Raw genomic sequence first — 17,095 nt, 5'->3', positions numbered from 1 at the left:
TTGGAAAGAAACAACTCATGTCACTCTAGTTCTTGTGACATATTTCCCATTAGTATCATCCTCTAGCCCTCAAAAGGTTGTGATAAATTACTCTGGGTCTTCCTCTAAATTTTTTGAATATCCTAAGGAACGTTGTGCACGGTTTGACTCATTTTCCTCAAGAGTCAAAATCAAAGAAGCTTCTCCCATCTCACCTCCTTTCACATTTCATACCTTCCCAGAACCTGAGGAATTAAAATATATTCCCATAAATAGCCCAACCCATAGCATCAACATTTTTCTATCTCAACTCTAGTTATCTACAACTCATACAACTCCTCAACATGGCCCTGTTATAAACCTCCTACCACCTCCCTTGCAAAATATGGTTGTCCCTAGTTTTCTCCTAAATAAATATGCTCCACTAGACTTTCCACATCCCCTAAATGGTATACCACAATATTATCTTAAGCTCTTGCCAAAATTCACTGGAGAAGATGATATCTCAACTCAAATACATATAGAAACCTTTTGTGCATTTGTTGGAAATCTAAATGTAGAACACTTGGATGTGGTGTTAAGACTTTTTGTCCAGTTCCTAGATGGGGAGGCCATGAAATGGTTCAAATCCCTCCAAAATGCCTCAATCACTACCAGGGACGAGATGGAGAAATATTTTATGCAAAAATGGGGAGAAAAAAGGGACCATTGGTACATACTCACTGAGTTCAATGCACTGAACAAAAAACATAATGAAAATGTTTCAAAATTCATAAAAAGGTTTAAAAAATTATACAATAGCCTCCCAACTGAAATTAAAACCCCACAAGCTGTTGCTAAAGAGGTTTTTATTGGGGCTTTTGAACTTGAATTTGGTTTTACTCTTAGAGAAAGAAAGTCATGTACCCTAGACTAGATTCGAATATATGCTTTAGAAGTTGAGGAAAATTTCACGTCCACTAGGAAATGGAGAGGGAAACTTGAGTATGGTGATATGAGGAGGGTAAAAGAGGAAGCCAACTCCTTGAGAAATGGGAAGGAAACCCAAGAATAGAAGCTTGAGGAGATAAATAAGCTAATAAAAAAATTGTCTAATAAACTTGTAAAACTGGAGTTGGAAAATAAAAATCCTCCTAGATAGATTTAACCATCTCCAAAACAAAATTTCAACCCTCAATATAGAAAACCACCCTTGCAAATCTTGCAAAGGGAGAGAAAGGAATGACAATATCATATTCAACCACCTCTGTATTTGAAAGATGATCCAGAGAAACATGTTGAAGAAACTTAGAGGTTCAAGAAAACCATTTATCTTCTCTTTATGATGAGGAACATGAGATAGAAGCACATGAGGAAGAAGGAGCTAAGTCGAATGCCCCACTAGATGATGGCGAGATTGAAAATTATTATAAACAGACTGCTAACTTCATGCAAGCCCAATTACATAGAAAATATGACCTCAGATCTTCTAGGAAAAGGTCTAGAATACAATATCAAAATGAAGAACCTCCCCACTCAAATTCGCTGGAGTAAGCAGAGAGAGGAAAGAAACCTCTTCACCCTATCTGACCAAGCAAGAAGGAGTCATCAAATCCTATTTCTCATAAGCTTGAAGTCCCCAAAATAGAGCAATTGTATCCCCAAACCAAGCCAGCATGCACTAAGGAGAAGGAACCCGTGGAAGTTGCAATATCTGATAGGAAACCCTATGTCTTTAAAATTTATAAAGAGTTGGAGAAGGTCAAGATATTTGTTCCCTTAACTGAATTGTTAAAACAACCTAATTATAAAGATCAAGTATCTCAGTTCATGTGTCTACCTACCATAGCTCTAATGCAAGATAGCCTGAACCTACAAGAAGAAAGACCCATGGTTGTATTTGGACCTCATGTTGAGGAGAAAGACTCTTCCACTGCCCCTTTCTATGTTACCTTGGTAATCCATGAGATTCTACTACATAAATGTATGGTTAACTCAGGAGCTTCTCATAATCTGATGCCCCTAACTGTCATGGAGAAGTTGGAGTTGCAAATAAAAAACCATATAAATACATGTACTACTTTGACTCTAACAGAGTAAAATGCCCTAGGATGATTAAAGACTTGGTGGTCAATTTGGCCCAGATTCCTATAAAAAGTGTTGTAATGGATATTGTAGTTGCTGACATCCCTGCAAGGTTTGGCATGCTTTTGTCCAGGTTATGGGGATAAAAAATTGGGGGATATATCAAACTAGATTTGACATATGCCACCATTCCTATGTTTGGTGGAGAGGAACACTGAGTGTATAGAGAATTGATATTTGTAAAGATAGTTACAAGGGCTGATTGTTCAAATAATGCTCCAGTGTATGGTAAAGAGAAGGATTTCTCTTGTTTTCTATTAGAGGAAAATGATCAAATCATGGATGAAACACAAGTGGAATTTTTTTTCCATGTAAATAAAAAATCACTAGAGTGTAATAGAGTATGGAAGTTATAATTTGATCGTGCTTATTCCAAGGAATGAAATGGGGCTGGTGTGTTGTTGGTATCTCAAGAAGGTAGCCTAATTCCTCCTTTCAAGCTAGAGTTTGAAGCCACTAATAATGTTGTTGAATATGAAGCTTTGTTGTTAGGGCTGCAACCTACCAGTAATCTCAATATTGGGTTCTTGGTAGTGTTTGGAGATTCAGAGCTGGTGGTGAAGCCAATCAGAAATCAATGCCAAGCTAAACATCCAATATTAAAGGATTGCCAAAATAAGATATGGGATCTAATTGAGAATTTTTTCTTATATCAATTTTTTTACCATAGATAGAAATCAGATGGCTAACTCCTTAGTTGTAGCCACTAGTAACTTCAAGCCTCCTCAAAATCCCTTACTCAGATACAAAGTTGAAGTTAGCTACAAGCCTTCAATACCAGACAATGCCAAATATTGGCAGGTGTTTGAATATGAGGAACAAATAAAATGCTTCATGGAGGTTCTTGGAGAGCTTTTGAACTCAGTGATTGACCAGGACGATGAGGAAGCAATATATTAACAAAAAGCTAGCTGGGGAGAAACTATTATTGGACATAATATTTTACAGTTGAAGGGTAACACCATCCCCAAGGGTTTTATCCCATTGGGGAGGTTGTTTAACTCAAATGATGTTGATTCCAAGCCAATTGAGCAAGAACTTGAAGAATAGGTGGAAGATTGTAACATTGGTACAAAGAAAGACCCCATGGTAATAAATTTGGCTAAAGTAGTTCCTAAAGAATACAAGCAAAGGTAGTTGGATGTTTTCAAGCAGTATATGGATGTGTTTTCTTATTCATATAATGACTTGAAAATGTTTGGCACTACTATCTGCAATACAATATTTTGTCACTCTCCTCATCTCGTATCCTAACGTGTCAAACTTTGTGTTGTTAATGCCTCAAATGATGGAATTTTTCAATGTATTCACCATGAAACATGTTCAAAACAATCCCTAAAGAAAAGAAGAATACTTTCCTTGAAATAATTCTGAATAGACTTGTCAAAAAACTTATTTTTTAGGATCAACACATTTTTCATAACTAGTGACCCTCGTTGGTCACTTATTGCATCATACTCTCCTAGCGCTACCAACGCAAATTTTATCAGGAAAACCAACGTTGATCCTCTTCGGATATTTTTTACCAAATTGTTGGAGAATCTTCTCTGACTAGAAGTCTCAAGAACGAGGAGATGGTTATAGTTGAATAAGGATCGGAATGAGACCTCCCATTCTTGGTCCTTGATCCCTCTTTCAAGGATCTTTCCCTTGAGATGTGGAACTTCTCCCTCCTTTCATGGATCCTTAACTCCCTCTCCTTCCCTATAAATGAGATCCCTGCTATCCACTAATGGTTGGCTTATGATTGGTTGCCTTCCTAATGTTGAACTATGTCCAATTGCTGCCCATTTTTATAAGGAGAAAGGAGTGCTTGAAGGTTAAGGCTAGGACTTGGAAACTCACCTAAAGGAGGCTTCCAACATCAAGGCTTAAGTGGTTGTAATGCTTCCTTTACCATCTATCGATAATACATTATGTGTTTGCTTTCCATAAATGTGCAATTATTGCTCATTTAGTGTAATACTCCTTGATCTGTTACATGGTTTATTGGAATGATTTTTTCTATGTATGTGTTTGTTTTCTCCATGTGATATTCCTTGCAGGTGTTGGGGCAAAGTGATTGCTTGTCATTTAATTTGTCAACCCAAGGATTTCGTAAACTTGTGAAGCATGCGTACATTGTATGTACTAGAAATTGTCTTTCAGTTTAGATCAATCTAACTAAAAAATAATGAAAACCAATTCATCTAATCTATGAAATCAAATAATGAAAATGAAATTCAACTAACCTGTGAAATAAAAAATAGCTAATGTATACTTAGTTACTCCAACATTCAATTATGAAGTGTTACCTTCTTGAGATGATGTGTAAGCAACCATTTATACTTTAACTTCTAATGTCCTAAAAAATCAAGTAAAGTGTGTAGAAAATAACTCAGTAATTGAGTGTATTAAATATTCAACCATTCAATTTTGAAATATGATTAAATCAATTTCTTAGAATGATCTTTAGGAATATCAGTTAATGTAATTAAATGAGGATCTTAAAAGAAAATATAAAAGCACGAAAAAATAAAACTCAATGATTGTATAGGTTGAACATTCAATCACCCAATTTGAAGTCACCATCTTGCCCTAATCTTTTATTCAATTATACAATGAATTGATAGTTTGATCTAAGAAAGTAAATAATAGAACATGAAAGGAAACTAAATAACTATGAGCTTTTGCCTCAAATGTAATCCAATTGGAAAATACATAAATATTTACTATTGAAATGTTTTAGCGAAGATTACAAAGTCATTCTAAAACTAATACTAACAAAGCAAATGAAATTTAATCTATAAAAGTAATTAAATCTCACACATTTTAGGTAACTGATCTAAAAGTGTGAGAGGTGGTAAATTGAGATGCTCCATGTGTAAGAAAAACCAAGTCAAAATGAAGGAACATTCATGAGTAAGGTGCCACAATCTAATTCTATATTCAAATCTTGAGCATAACTCCAATTTTACACATGAAAATGGTAGGAGAAAACTTCCCCTATTTATACAAAAGGATGAGAAGCTATCTCATTAATGAAATTCCATGAATCTCTCTCTATATCTTTAGAGTTACAATCAAAATAAGAAATGATAAGGCACATGTCTTCTTAGAGTTTCAATACAAATAGGAAATGAGACACATATCCTCATGATCCCATGATCTTCTCCACTCAAATTCGAATTTGGTTTTGGGAGACCACATAAGGGTCTTTTAGAAGCTTCCTTTTGACCTACACATATCAACAATCTCCTCTCACTTGTTAAGTATAAGCATATGTACATTATTTTCTAATTTTTAACCATAAATTCACTTAAAAATGCTAAGAATTAATAAAGTTTGGAAAAACATAAATGTGACTCAATAATGATAATGGTAAGGTAAATGTAATGAAATGGAGGTAAATGTAATGAAATAGAGGTAGAGTGAAGATGACAATATGTAAATATAAGTGAAAATGTAATAGAAGTGAATGACAATTTCAAGGCCCAACCAACCCCCCAACTAAAGCTATTGCATGTCCTCATGAAATCTGTTACATTAACTCTTTTTTATCCTTGAGCTTTGGCTTTACTTTGCATGATATCTTTTGATAACTTCATACTTTTGCAAAATATTTAATTGAGGTGCAACATGGTTGGTTCTTGTGTTACAACCATATTTTGTTGCTGCATTCATTGTTTATCTTTGAACTTTGCGTAATGATAATTTGATTATTGTTGCAAAGTATATCTTTATTGGATTGCATCATAGTTGGTTCTTGTGTGACAACCATGATTGTGTTTGTATCCAATTATCTTTTTAGTACTTTTGACAAGCCTTTGTATGCTCATAACAATAATGTAATAGTTAATATCTTTTGAAAGTATGTGGGCTTTTGAATGTGATATGAATATGGAAAAATATGAATATGAATGTATCCCCCCAACTGATGATATTGGCAATTTTATGAGATGAGGAAGAGAAATGTTTTTTCCAAAAATTATCATTCTAGATTTTCAAGGAATTTTATGGTAAAAAATTAGAAAATGACATACCTTAACTTACCCTTTAGAAATGGATGAGCTGCATGTGTGGTGGCTGCAAAATTCTAATCATAATCTTCTTCATGTGGCTAGACAAGTCATGGAGAAAAGAGTCAAGATGATCTTTTATTTTCTTTTATCAAAACTTGTTGAATCTGTTGCGGAATAATGTTGATTCTGTTGTTGTCATTTGATTCCACAACTATTATTTGATTCCGCAACTGTCATCTGATTCTGCAGCTACTGTCTGTTTCCGCAATTGTTATCTGGTTTTGTAGCTGTTGTCTGATTCCGCAGTTGCCATCTAGTTTTGTAGCTGCATATCTTCTACATTTGCTCCAAAATGTTGAAAATGATAGTCTTCATGTCTTCAAAACTCATTGGCACAATTCCTACTATGTGAATGAATGTTTTGATTTCAAACATAGCAGGAAATTGTTGACTTAGTGGCCATTAATGGATGCCACTAGTCAACACAATAACTCTCACCATTGATGACAATGAGAGTTAAGATGCCCAAACACATCTTGCTAAGTACGAATAATTTTGTTATTGTCAAGTACCTAGAAGATCTAATGAACAAGGGACATTGATGTATTCCCATTGTTTGTCGGCATGAGGACTTGCCATTAAGGCATGCAAGCCTCAAGGTGTTTTTGCAAGGATTTTAGACTCAAAGGACTATGGACTCAATAATTTGCATTAAAGCAGGGTTTATTTGTGAAATGAAAAAGGATAGGAAAAGAAAAATGAAAATGGAAGATGACAATGGAAAATAATGATGGCAATGGGCAATAAGCATGTAAGTGAGCTTCTTGCTTTTATTTGTGGATCAGGCGAAAAGTGTATGTGAATAAAGGAAAATGAACAACTGACTCTTGCTAGGAAACACAATTGTGGTTTGCTTTGAATTGCTTGGTTGGATTTATAATTCAAAAGGGAGGAAAGTTAATGGTTTTGGTGGATATGGACATGGACTTGTTCTTATGTTTCTCATGGAATCGGTCCTTCGAAGACCAATTGTGTGCATAATTAGTTTTCTTCAATGATCATTTGATCATCCTAAACCTGCAAAAAAACTTGACATAAAGAACATAAGTGTGTTCGAAAAAGAATGGCCAAATTACTTTCTGATTCTTATGCAAAATGTAAATGTCAAATAAAACAGATTAAGGAAAATCAAGTGTTATATTCAGTCAAATTCATGATATTGATAACAATCCATTTTTAAAAAATAACCATGAAAATTAAATTAACTCCCTCTTGTCAGATGACTTCATGCACTGTGCTCAGTAAAATAATTGGCATCACAAAGATTTGTTGTGCTCTGCAAGTTAAAACTTCATAGAAAAATACACAACAACAATATTAATGCCAAATGTTCATAAATCATCTAAATAATTTTCCAATTGTTTTGCAAGCCATTATTGAATCATCATTTGTGTTGCAAAAATAACATGCTGTCAAAAATATTTGAAGCGGCAAAAATATGAAAAAGTACTTGTACAAAAAAATTATTTCAATCAAATTTTGCAAGTATTTTTCGCTTTATAAATTGCTTCAATAAATTGATTGCATATGTATTAATCATCACATTTTTTTATATATTATATTAAAAAAAATCACAAATAAAATGATTTCTTTCATTCAATCTTTGAGAATTATTGTTGTTTGCTTCATTGCTTCAGAAGTAGGGACCTTTCTCATTCTAGGAGTTGGCGTTCCTGGCCTTGGATAAAACTGTGAAATGTGAACATGCGGAAACTTGTATTCTTTGATCAGATTAATAGTGGCCTCGAAATTATCTTCCTTTGTTTCGCCTAGAAATCCACATCTCACATTAGTTGATATCTGCATGTCTGGCACAAGTCACATTAATGTATCAACCAAAAATCTGAATTCACTGATTGTGTATTCACGCTTCATAACATTCAAAGTACAATCACTCCCTAATTACATTGGCACGTGATGAAACGAGTATACACATGGGTTCAACATTAAGTTAGCAATTTCTTCCAAGTGTTCAAGATGTAAGGAGGGTAAATCTATTAAAATTTTGTAGAAGAGCAAGAGTCATTGCTTGATTATAAGTCTTAGTGAATTAAATTTGTTATTTCCAGCAAAACCTCACTCATTTAAAAAAAAAAAATTGTTTTCCTCACGTAGTCACCAAACAAGTTCCCGAAGAACCTCGATTTTCTCCCGAATGGTTAGGTATCCAAGGAAAATATTTCTAATTTATTAAATTCATCCCATTACAGAAAAAACCCATGTCCCATTTTTTTCAAATTCGCCCTAGTTTTCTCAAAAAATTCGTTTTAGAATTGGGTGTCAAGACAGTTTACGTTTTCTGGCAATTACGTTTTCTGCAAAAATCAATTTCGAATTTCTCCTAAACGGTTTCAAAATCTAGAAAATCGCTCATGTTACCTAATTGCCCCCATCCCAGAGAAAACCCATTTCTCATTTTTGTGTAATTTTCCTCGGTCTGCTCAGAATTTGCGTTTTAAAATCATGTGTTTATGCTACTGCGTTTTCTAGAAATGTTCCAGTGATTTTTGATTTGCAGGTTTTGAAGGTTGGGCTTGTGGCTGCGTGGATGTCTTCCAACAAAGGAAAAGGGAAGATCTAACTATATCAATCATCTTATAGACAATTCCTGGGGACTCGAAATCTGGAATAAGATAAAATATGGGACAGTGCTTTGAAGAAATCTAACCGCATCATTTTTGTAATCCCACAGAAAGCTCTTGCATTACAGAGGTAAGGATTTTTGCACATGGATTTGCAAGTCTTGCAGTAACTAAACAAATTTTATGATATACTAACAAAACAATTTCTTTTTCTGATCCTCCAGGTCACACGAAGTGCAAAAGGAGATCATTCATGAGAGATTTATTTTGTTAGCATAGTCAAGATTTCATCAATTGATTCATCTGTAAATTTTGCAAATGAAAAGGCTTGATCTCATACCTTAAATTATCGTTCCTGATCTTCGCTTACACTCCTTGTTCTCAACCATTTGTTTTATTGCAAATTTTTCCTACAAAGGGTTAGTAGATGGGTGGTTCTTATTGCACCATAAAACATCAAATTTATCCTAAAAACTATAAAAAAATTATTTTTATTTTTCCTATCTATCTAAAAACTATTTTTTTTTAAGTATATCCATGCTTCCAATGAAGCCATTTATGGATTAGAATTTTTGAAATGCTCATATCCAAACTTGAAAAATGTACCTGATTGTTTGTAAGGATATGAAAAATCGACTTGACCTTTCAATTTGCCATAATGATCTCTTTAAGAATTGATGAATATTGTGGCGTAACCGCTTTTTGATACTATTCCTCAATGTATTCTTTGGGCTACATTCTAGACCCTTCGTCCATAAATGGTTAGTAAAAAAAATACACTCTAAGCTGAAAGCTAGTTCCTATGCACACTTCCCTGACAACGGTGCCAAAATGTTGGGGCAAAGTGATTTCCTGTCATTTAATTTGTCAACCCAGGGGTTTCGTAGACTTGTGAAGCATGTGTGCATTGTATGTGCTAGAAATTGTCTTTCAGTTTAGATCAATCTAACTACAAGATAACGAAAACCAATTCATCTAATCTATGAAATCAAATAATGAAAAAGAAATTCAACTAACTTGTGAAATCAAAAACAAATATTATATACTTAGTTATTCCAACATTCAATTATGAAGTGTTACCTTCTTGAGATGATGTGTAAGCAACTATTTATACTTTAACTTCTAATGTCCTAGAAAAGCAAGTAAAGTGTGCAGAAAATAACTCAGTAATTGCATGTATTAAATATTCAACTATTCAATCTTGAAATATGATTAAATCAATTTCTTAGAATAATCTTTAGGAATATCAGTTAATGCAATTAAATGATGACCTTAAAAGCAAATATAAAAGCCCGAAAAAGTAAAGCTCAATGATTGCATAGGTTGAACATTCAATTACCCAATTTGAAGTCACCTTCTTGGCCTGATCTTTTATCAAATTATACAATGAATTGATAGTTTGATCTAAAAATGTAAATAACAGAACATGAAAGGAAGCTAAATAACTAAGAGCTCTTGCCTCAAACTTAATCCAATTGGAAAATACATAAATCTTTCCTATTGAAATGTTCTTAGAAAAGCAAAGATTACACAGTGATTTTAAAACTAATACTAAGAAAGCAATTGAACTTTAATCTATAAAAGCAATTAAATCTCACAGATTTTAGGTAGCTGATCTAAAAGTGTGAGAGATGGTAAATCGAGATGCTCCATATGTAAGCAAAACCACGTCAAAATGAAGGAACATTCATGAGTAAGGTGCCACAATCTAATTCTGTATTCAAATCTTGAGCGTAACTCCAATTTTACACATGAAAATGATAGGAGAAAACTTCCCCTATTTATACAAAAAGATGAGAAGCTATCTCATTAATGAGTCCATGAATCTCTCTCCATATCTCTAGAGTTACAATCAAAATAGGAAATGATAAGACATGTGTCTTCTTAGAGTTTCAATACAAATAGGAAATTAGACACATATCCTCATGATCCCATGATCTTCTCCACTCAGGTTCGAATTTGGTTTTGAGAGGCCACATAAGGGTCTTTTAGAAGCTTCCTTTTGACCTACACATATCAACAATCTCATCCCACTTGTTAGGTATACGCATATGCACATTATTTTCTAATTTTTAACCATAAATTCACTTAAAAATGCTAAGAATTAATAAAGTTTGGAAAAACATAAATGTGACCCAATAATGATAATGATAAGGTAAATGTAATGAAATGGAGGTAAATGTAACGAAATAGAGGTGGAGTGAAGATGACAATATGGAAATATAAATGAAAATGTAATGGAAGTGAATGAAAATTTCAAGACCCAACAGTAGGTATTCATCCATAACGGTGAAGAGGAGATTGAGCTTGGAAAAAAAAGATTCAAGGACGAAAACAATAGACGTTAGCATCAGAGTGAGGTAGGTCATTTATCCTCCTTTGTGTTTTCTAGTATAAACTAAGGAAGTTTAAACATATTTGTCTTTGTTTGTTGCTAGATCCTCCCATAGGACTAGAGGGATCGTTTCTGTCCACAGAAAGGATTTCCTATACAACAAAAAGGTGACTCCACTGGGGAGCTTATAACCCTTCAAACCTCCTTTTATGTTTGGTATTTTTTATTAGTTTGGTCAATCTCCTAGTGATCTGTAACTTAGGTTCATTATGGGTCTTCATTCTGAGTAGTATTTTCTTTAGAGTATCAAGTCTGGATCTCTCTTTGAGTTTCTTTTAATTTTCCTAAGTCTTTCTCGCCCAACACGTTATCTTAAGAAACAATTGTTCTATCAACGGTAATTTTACCCAGTACAATCGCGTTTGTACCTCTATCTCACACTGTCTTCTCACGTTGATCCACAAAAATCGATATTTTTTAAGGTTTCTACTTGAAAGGTTTAGTGTGTCTTGATCTCTGAAGTGTCCTCCTCCTCTATGTGCATAGAATTTTCCATTACTTATGTTGATTTCCTATTGGTTTTCAAAATTTCATCCCATTGTTTGAAGTAGTGAAAGTGAATTTTGGCTGAGTCTTTAGTTATTTGGGTCAACTGAATTTATTGTTTTCTACTTGTGTGTGTGGAAGGAATATTGATTTGATGTTGGTTAAAGTATTATTAGTTCTTTTAAAAACCATAAAAGAAATGGCATTTTCATTTGCTTAGCTTTCATCTCAAATTTTACTTTTTGAAATTAAATTAGACTACATTGCATTGAAAAGTCATTTTTGGGATTATCATTGAGCATAGATTACATTGCTTAGTGTTTAAAGATGAAAAGTGCATTCTCATTCATTGAAAAGAAAAAGTGAAAAATCCATGTAGGTGCATTTTAGTGAATTGAAATTCATTTTAATTTTGGTGGGTGTATTGGAATAGTGAAAGTGAAAGATCTAGTTAGGAAGATTTGTTTGTTGCATACTTGGTTGTTGTATCAATGTTTGAACTTCTTCCCTACACTAGATAGCTTTCATTGAAATGAAAAGAATCTATTTTTCATATTAGTTGCATCATAGGTGTGTTCAGGTGACATAGATTTTTGAGCCTTGAACTGAAACTTAATTCAAGATCAACTTTAAAATCTACCTCAATTAACCTAAGGAGAATTTAGAACGTTAATGAAAACATCTAAAGTTCTAAGCTAGAGACATGTTCTGGCATCGTTAAACGTATAATCTATCGTTGTTTTCCAGCATTCCATGCTAGAGGTGAAATATCGTTCCACATATGGAAGTGTATAGGACCGTTCTCCATTACTTTCTAGTATATCGGAGGTGCTCCACACATGTAAGTATATGGGAATGCTCTCATTGAACAGTTACACATTAAGTATCACTACTATGGACTGCACTCCCACGTCACCTTACATATATTTTGGGAGTCCCCAATAGGTTTTTATCCATCCATAGGTAACCGAGTTTGTCGCCTTGTATACTGTGATACATCAAACACAACATTTGGGGAGATTGGTTGTCGTACGTTACGTCCTTGGTTTTCCAAGGTGTATATTGTAGTTCACAGTTGCTTGGTAAACCTTTATGCCTAGTTACCCTTTTTTTATTTATTTTTTGTTGATTTCTAAAATTAATTGATCACGGAATAACATCTTACCCGTAAAATAACTCCTTTTGTCGTCAAAATGAATGGTTTATTGTAAAAACAAAATTAAGCCAAAAGTATTCACCAACACAAAATTAGTAATTGATTTCGTGAAAAATACATTGTGGAAGAACCACCAAATCATCCCTCGCGCCACGTACAAGGTTCACCTCCCATATCCTCTTCACATTTTGAAGCTAATAGGTTACAACAAGGAGTCCAAAACGAGACCCCCAATACAAAACACAATATCTATGGAGATTCTAATGCACCTAATCCACATAGATTTGTAGATTATGATATTGTTGAGCCTGAGAACCTTGAGAACCAATTTTTTTAACTTGGTATCTTCCTAAGTGTGCATCCCCTTTCTCCCCGACCACCACCTCAAGAGTTGGTCACTTCATCTCAGGACTCTCCTCCGGCTAGTCCTCAACCTACTTCAGAGTTCTTTATTTTTCCTCCCAATCCACTCTTTGATCTGGATCATGTTTATCTATCACCTCTGCATCTGTATAGCCCTTTTGATACTCCTAAGATACCCTTCGATTCTTCCCCTAGAGTGTCTCAGGTTCCGATTCGAGAATCATTCCCAAACATGGTGACAAATAGTGATAACCCATATGTAGAGTCAACACCCCATGGTGTTCCTTTGGAAACATCTAAAACCCATGTTCCAGGTGTTGATGTTGATCCTATATCACTCCTTCCTCTTGACAACTTCCCTTATGTTTCTCTCCCTACAATATGACAAGTGGGCCAAGTACAACTCCTACTTACATTACACCCTTGGTCCCGTTGGGTTATAACTCTCTCAGCGATGCTTTTTTCGACACTTCTGGTGCAACTTAAGTGTTTAATAACCCCATTTTGTCATCTGGTGTCACCCCCACTACTGGCTCGTTTGTTGCAAATGTATCAGCACGTAAGCAAACCCCTACCCAACCTACGGTAATGATAGGTCAAACGCAGGTTCCTCTTAGGTCTTCTACTCCTTCTACCATAGCCATGGTAATCGCGGTCCCCACTCAAAGTGGATATCCTATGAGTTCATATATTCCACTATATGGGGTAAAATGCCTCCACCCTACGTACCTCCTGCTTCTAGTGGAAACCATGTGAACTATGGACCCCCTCCTCCCACATCGGGGGTAAATCAACCCACTAGTGTTATTTCTAACCCAGGTGGAATGCCAGTTCCATCTGTATCAAGTACTTTCACAGGGACCCCCTTGCAAGGTCACCAACTCCCCTTGACTCAACCTTCCTACCAACAACCATATGTTCCTACTGGCTCTCAACAGCCTCAAATTCCACTATTGGGAGTTCCTCCCAATCAGCAGGCAGGTCCCCAAATGTAGTATGGCCCCAATCCTTTGTATCCTCCTAGGACTAGTAATCCCCCTCTGCAGTCACATATTCTTGTCCAACTGTAGTAGGGACCTTACCCGCAACTACAGTCGTAGGTTTCCTTCCAATCCCAACAGGGACCTTACTACCAATCATAGCTACAGGTTCCTTTTCAATTACAATAAGGACCTTACCAGCAGCTGCAAACATGGTTCCTTTTCAATCACAACAGGGAACTTACCAGCAGTCGCAACCCCAAGTTTCCTTCCAATCCCAAAATGGACCTTACCAGCAACCGCAGCCGCATGCTCCCTTTCAATCACAATAGGGACCTTACCAGTAACCGCAACCATAGTCGCAGCAGATACCCTACTAGCAACAATATGGTTAGTTTGTCTCACAGACTCCATACGTTCCATATGGTCTTTACTAGACTCCATACGTTCCATATGGTCAACCTCCTTATGGTTAAAACCCACCATAGTGGGGGCAAACACAACCTCCTTATGGTCAAAACCCACCACAGTGGGGGCAGACCCAACCTCAGCAAGGTTGGAATACTCAGTTTGGTATATATTAGAGACCTTATACCCCATATAATCCACAACTTCCATTCTTGGCAACGTTGGAATTGTCGGGTGTGTCAGAGCTTACAAATGACCCAATACTACACTCATCTTATTGGCTTTCGGTACCAACTAAAATACCAAGTGTCTATCCTAAGTTCAAAGGTAAATATGGAGAAGACCCTCAAGCACATGTTGTGACTTACCCCCTTTGGTGTTCCTCTAAATCCTGGGTTGATGATTCAATCAGGTTGCGTCTTTTCCAATGCACTTTGACGGGTGCTACCGCTAAATGGTTCATCAAGCTCCCTCAAGGTGCTTTCCAAGATTTCAATTCTCTGGCCATGGCTTTCCTCACCCATTTCCAATTGCTTTTCTGGTACGATATTGGAACCCATATTTTAACATCTTTGCAGCAGACGACCTCCACTCGTATCTCTGATCATATCCATGAATGGAGACATAGGCGTCGTCTCATCAAATTTGACATCTCGGATCAGCTTTTGGGTGAATGGTTTACTAAATCATTCATCCCCCTATCGCTAAATACATAGCCATGGGTGGCTATGTAATTGTGGAGCAAGCTATCCCCCATTCCCAATGTTTGGATCTTGTCTATTCACAATCTGGCACGTTGTATGAACTGCTACCTGGTGCCTCACAACCTTCAACTAGTTCTGCATCCTCCAGACATGCAGATTCACCACCTATTACTGGTGTCATTGGATCTATGGCTTAGCAGTCTAGTAGTACCCTGACTCCTTATACGAAACCTAAATCTACTCAGGCCACTGCAACCTCCAATATTGTAGACAACTTAAAGAATCATGGTAAAACCTCAGAGGTAAATGATGTCCAGTCTGATGCAATAGATAAATGCTTGAAAGGAAATAAAAAGGGTAAAGTAAAACCTAAGTAGGATACTCACAAATAGGATTCCCCAAAATCATCAGCCGACAATTCATCAAAGCGAAAGCCAAAATATCCTTGCCTTATTTGTGATTAGGATCATTACACTAAGGATTATCCCCAACGTGCCAAAGTAAATTGTCTTCTCAAAGGCACCTCAAGGATTCCAGTTGTTCTAAAGGAACAATTCTCGTATTAGCAGATGCAAATGGTAGATCAACCCCAAGATCATACCTTTGGAAGCTCTCAAGTGTTCATGAGTGGCTCGGAACCTATTTTCGTAGCTACCAGATCAAGAGAGTATCCAACTCCTGAAAGACCCGTGGTGGAGAAAGATGCCATTGATATACCCTCTTCATCCACTTCACCTAATTTTAGTCCTATCCATGTCAAGAAACCTAGCACTAATTCCATAATCTGACCACCCCCTAAAGGTGTTCTTTAGAAATCGTCTTATAATCCAAATGTGCAAGCTGATCAACACTACAATATGGTAGAGGATTTGGCTCAAGCACCCTCGATGATGCCAGCCTTATAATTCCTCCAAATGTGTCCATCACAATGGAAAGTTTTTCTATCTACCATTGGAGGAATTGATCCCACGGATTCCATCTTAATCACTTTTGATCTTGAAAATCATGTCCCTTGCCTACCACTGCAACTTTCTTTTCTCATACAAGTTGTTGTTATGGGAAAAACTATTCACCAAACTATTTTTGATGAAGGAGCCTCTACATGCAATATGTCCATATCATGTTGGAAAGTCCTTGGCTCCCCTCATCTCAACCAATCCCTGAATACTTTGGAAGCTTTTGATGGTAGAGGTTTTCAACCGTATGGTATTCTCAACTCTTTACCCATTTAGTTAGAAGGAAAGACTGTAAATTTGTAAGTAGAGTTTTTTGATGCAAATCTCAATTATAACCTTCTACTTGGGCATAGATGGACTCACACAATGATTTTTGTACTTCACTTTCCCCACCAAGGGAAAATTGTCACAGTAGACCAATCGACCTTCTTTTCTCTAACTCTTCAACTGGTAATGTACCTCATGTTGGGAAAACCACCATTCCTTATGAAAACATTGGAGTGGGTCTTTTCAAAGAATCTTCTTTAATGGGAACTTTTTCCCTTCCTCCTCCCACGAGTGTTGCTTCATTTAATATGATCTTGTCTAGTAACAACCCTTGGATAATACCTATCCCTAATCAGATTGATAATTTTAGTGACACCATGCCGCTCAGCCTCGTTCAACAAGCTTACCAAGTTGTTCTTTTGGATTTCGCAGTTGCGTCTGAAACCAACGATCAATTAGGTATAGTCCTAGACTTGTATTTGCAAACTCCTTGGCTTGGTTCCTCATATTATGAAGATCCTTTGAATGAGACTTTCCTTAATGACGAAAGCATCATTGAATTCATGTCTCTTGAGGAGACCCCTTGGAATGATATCCATCATCATTCCTCTTTTCTTCCTAGCCTTGGTGTGAT

The 17,095-nt window shown here is 35.9% G+C and overlaps 1 pseudogene; it reads right to left on the bottom strand.

Moving 5' to 3' along the window:
* Positions 1–14,744, bottom strand: part of LOC149249711 (putative polygalacturonase At1g80170) — an 81,048-nt pseudogene extending 66,304 nt beyond the window's left edge.
* Between the last annotated feature and the right edge of the window lie 2,351 nt (positions 14,745–17,095).

This window comes from Pinus tabuliformis, chromosome 7, assembly GCF_031772625.1.
Source record: "Pinus tabuliformis cultivar Carrire ecotype Pingquan chromosome 7, CPIR1, whole genome shotgun sequence".
Taxonomy (NCBI): domain Eukaryota; kingdom Viridiplantae; phylum Streptophyta; class Pinopsida; order Pinales; family Pinaceae; genus Pinus; species Pinus tabuliformis.
Note: the sequence above shows the minus strand (reverse complement) of the source record. Positions and strands in the feature narration are given on the sequence as shown.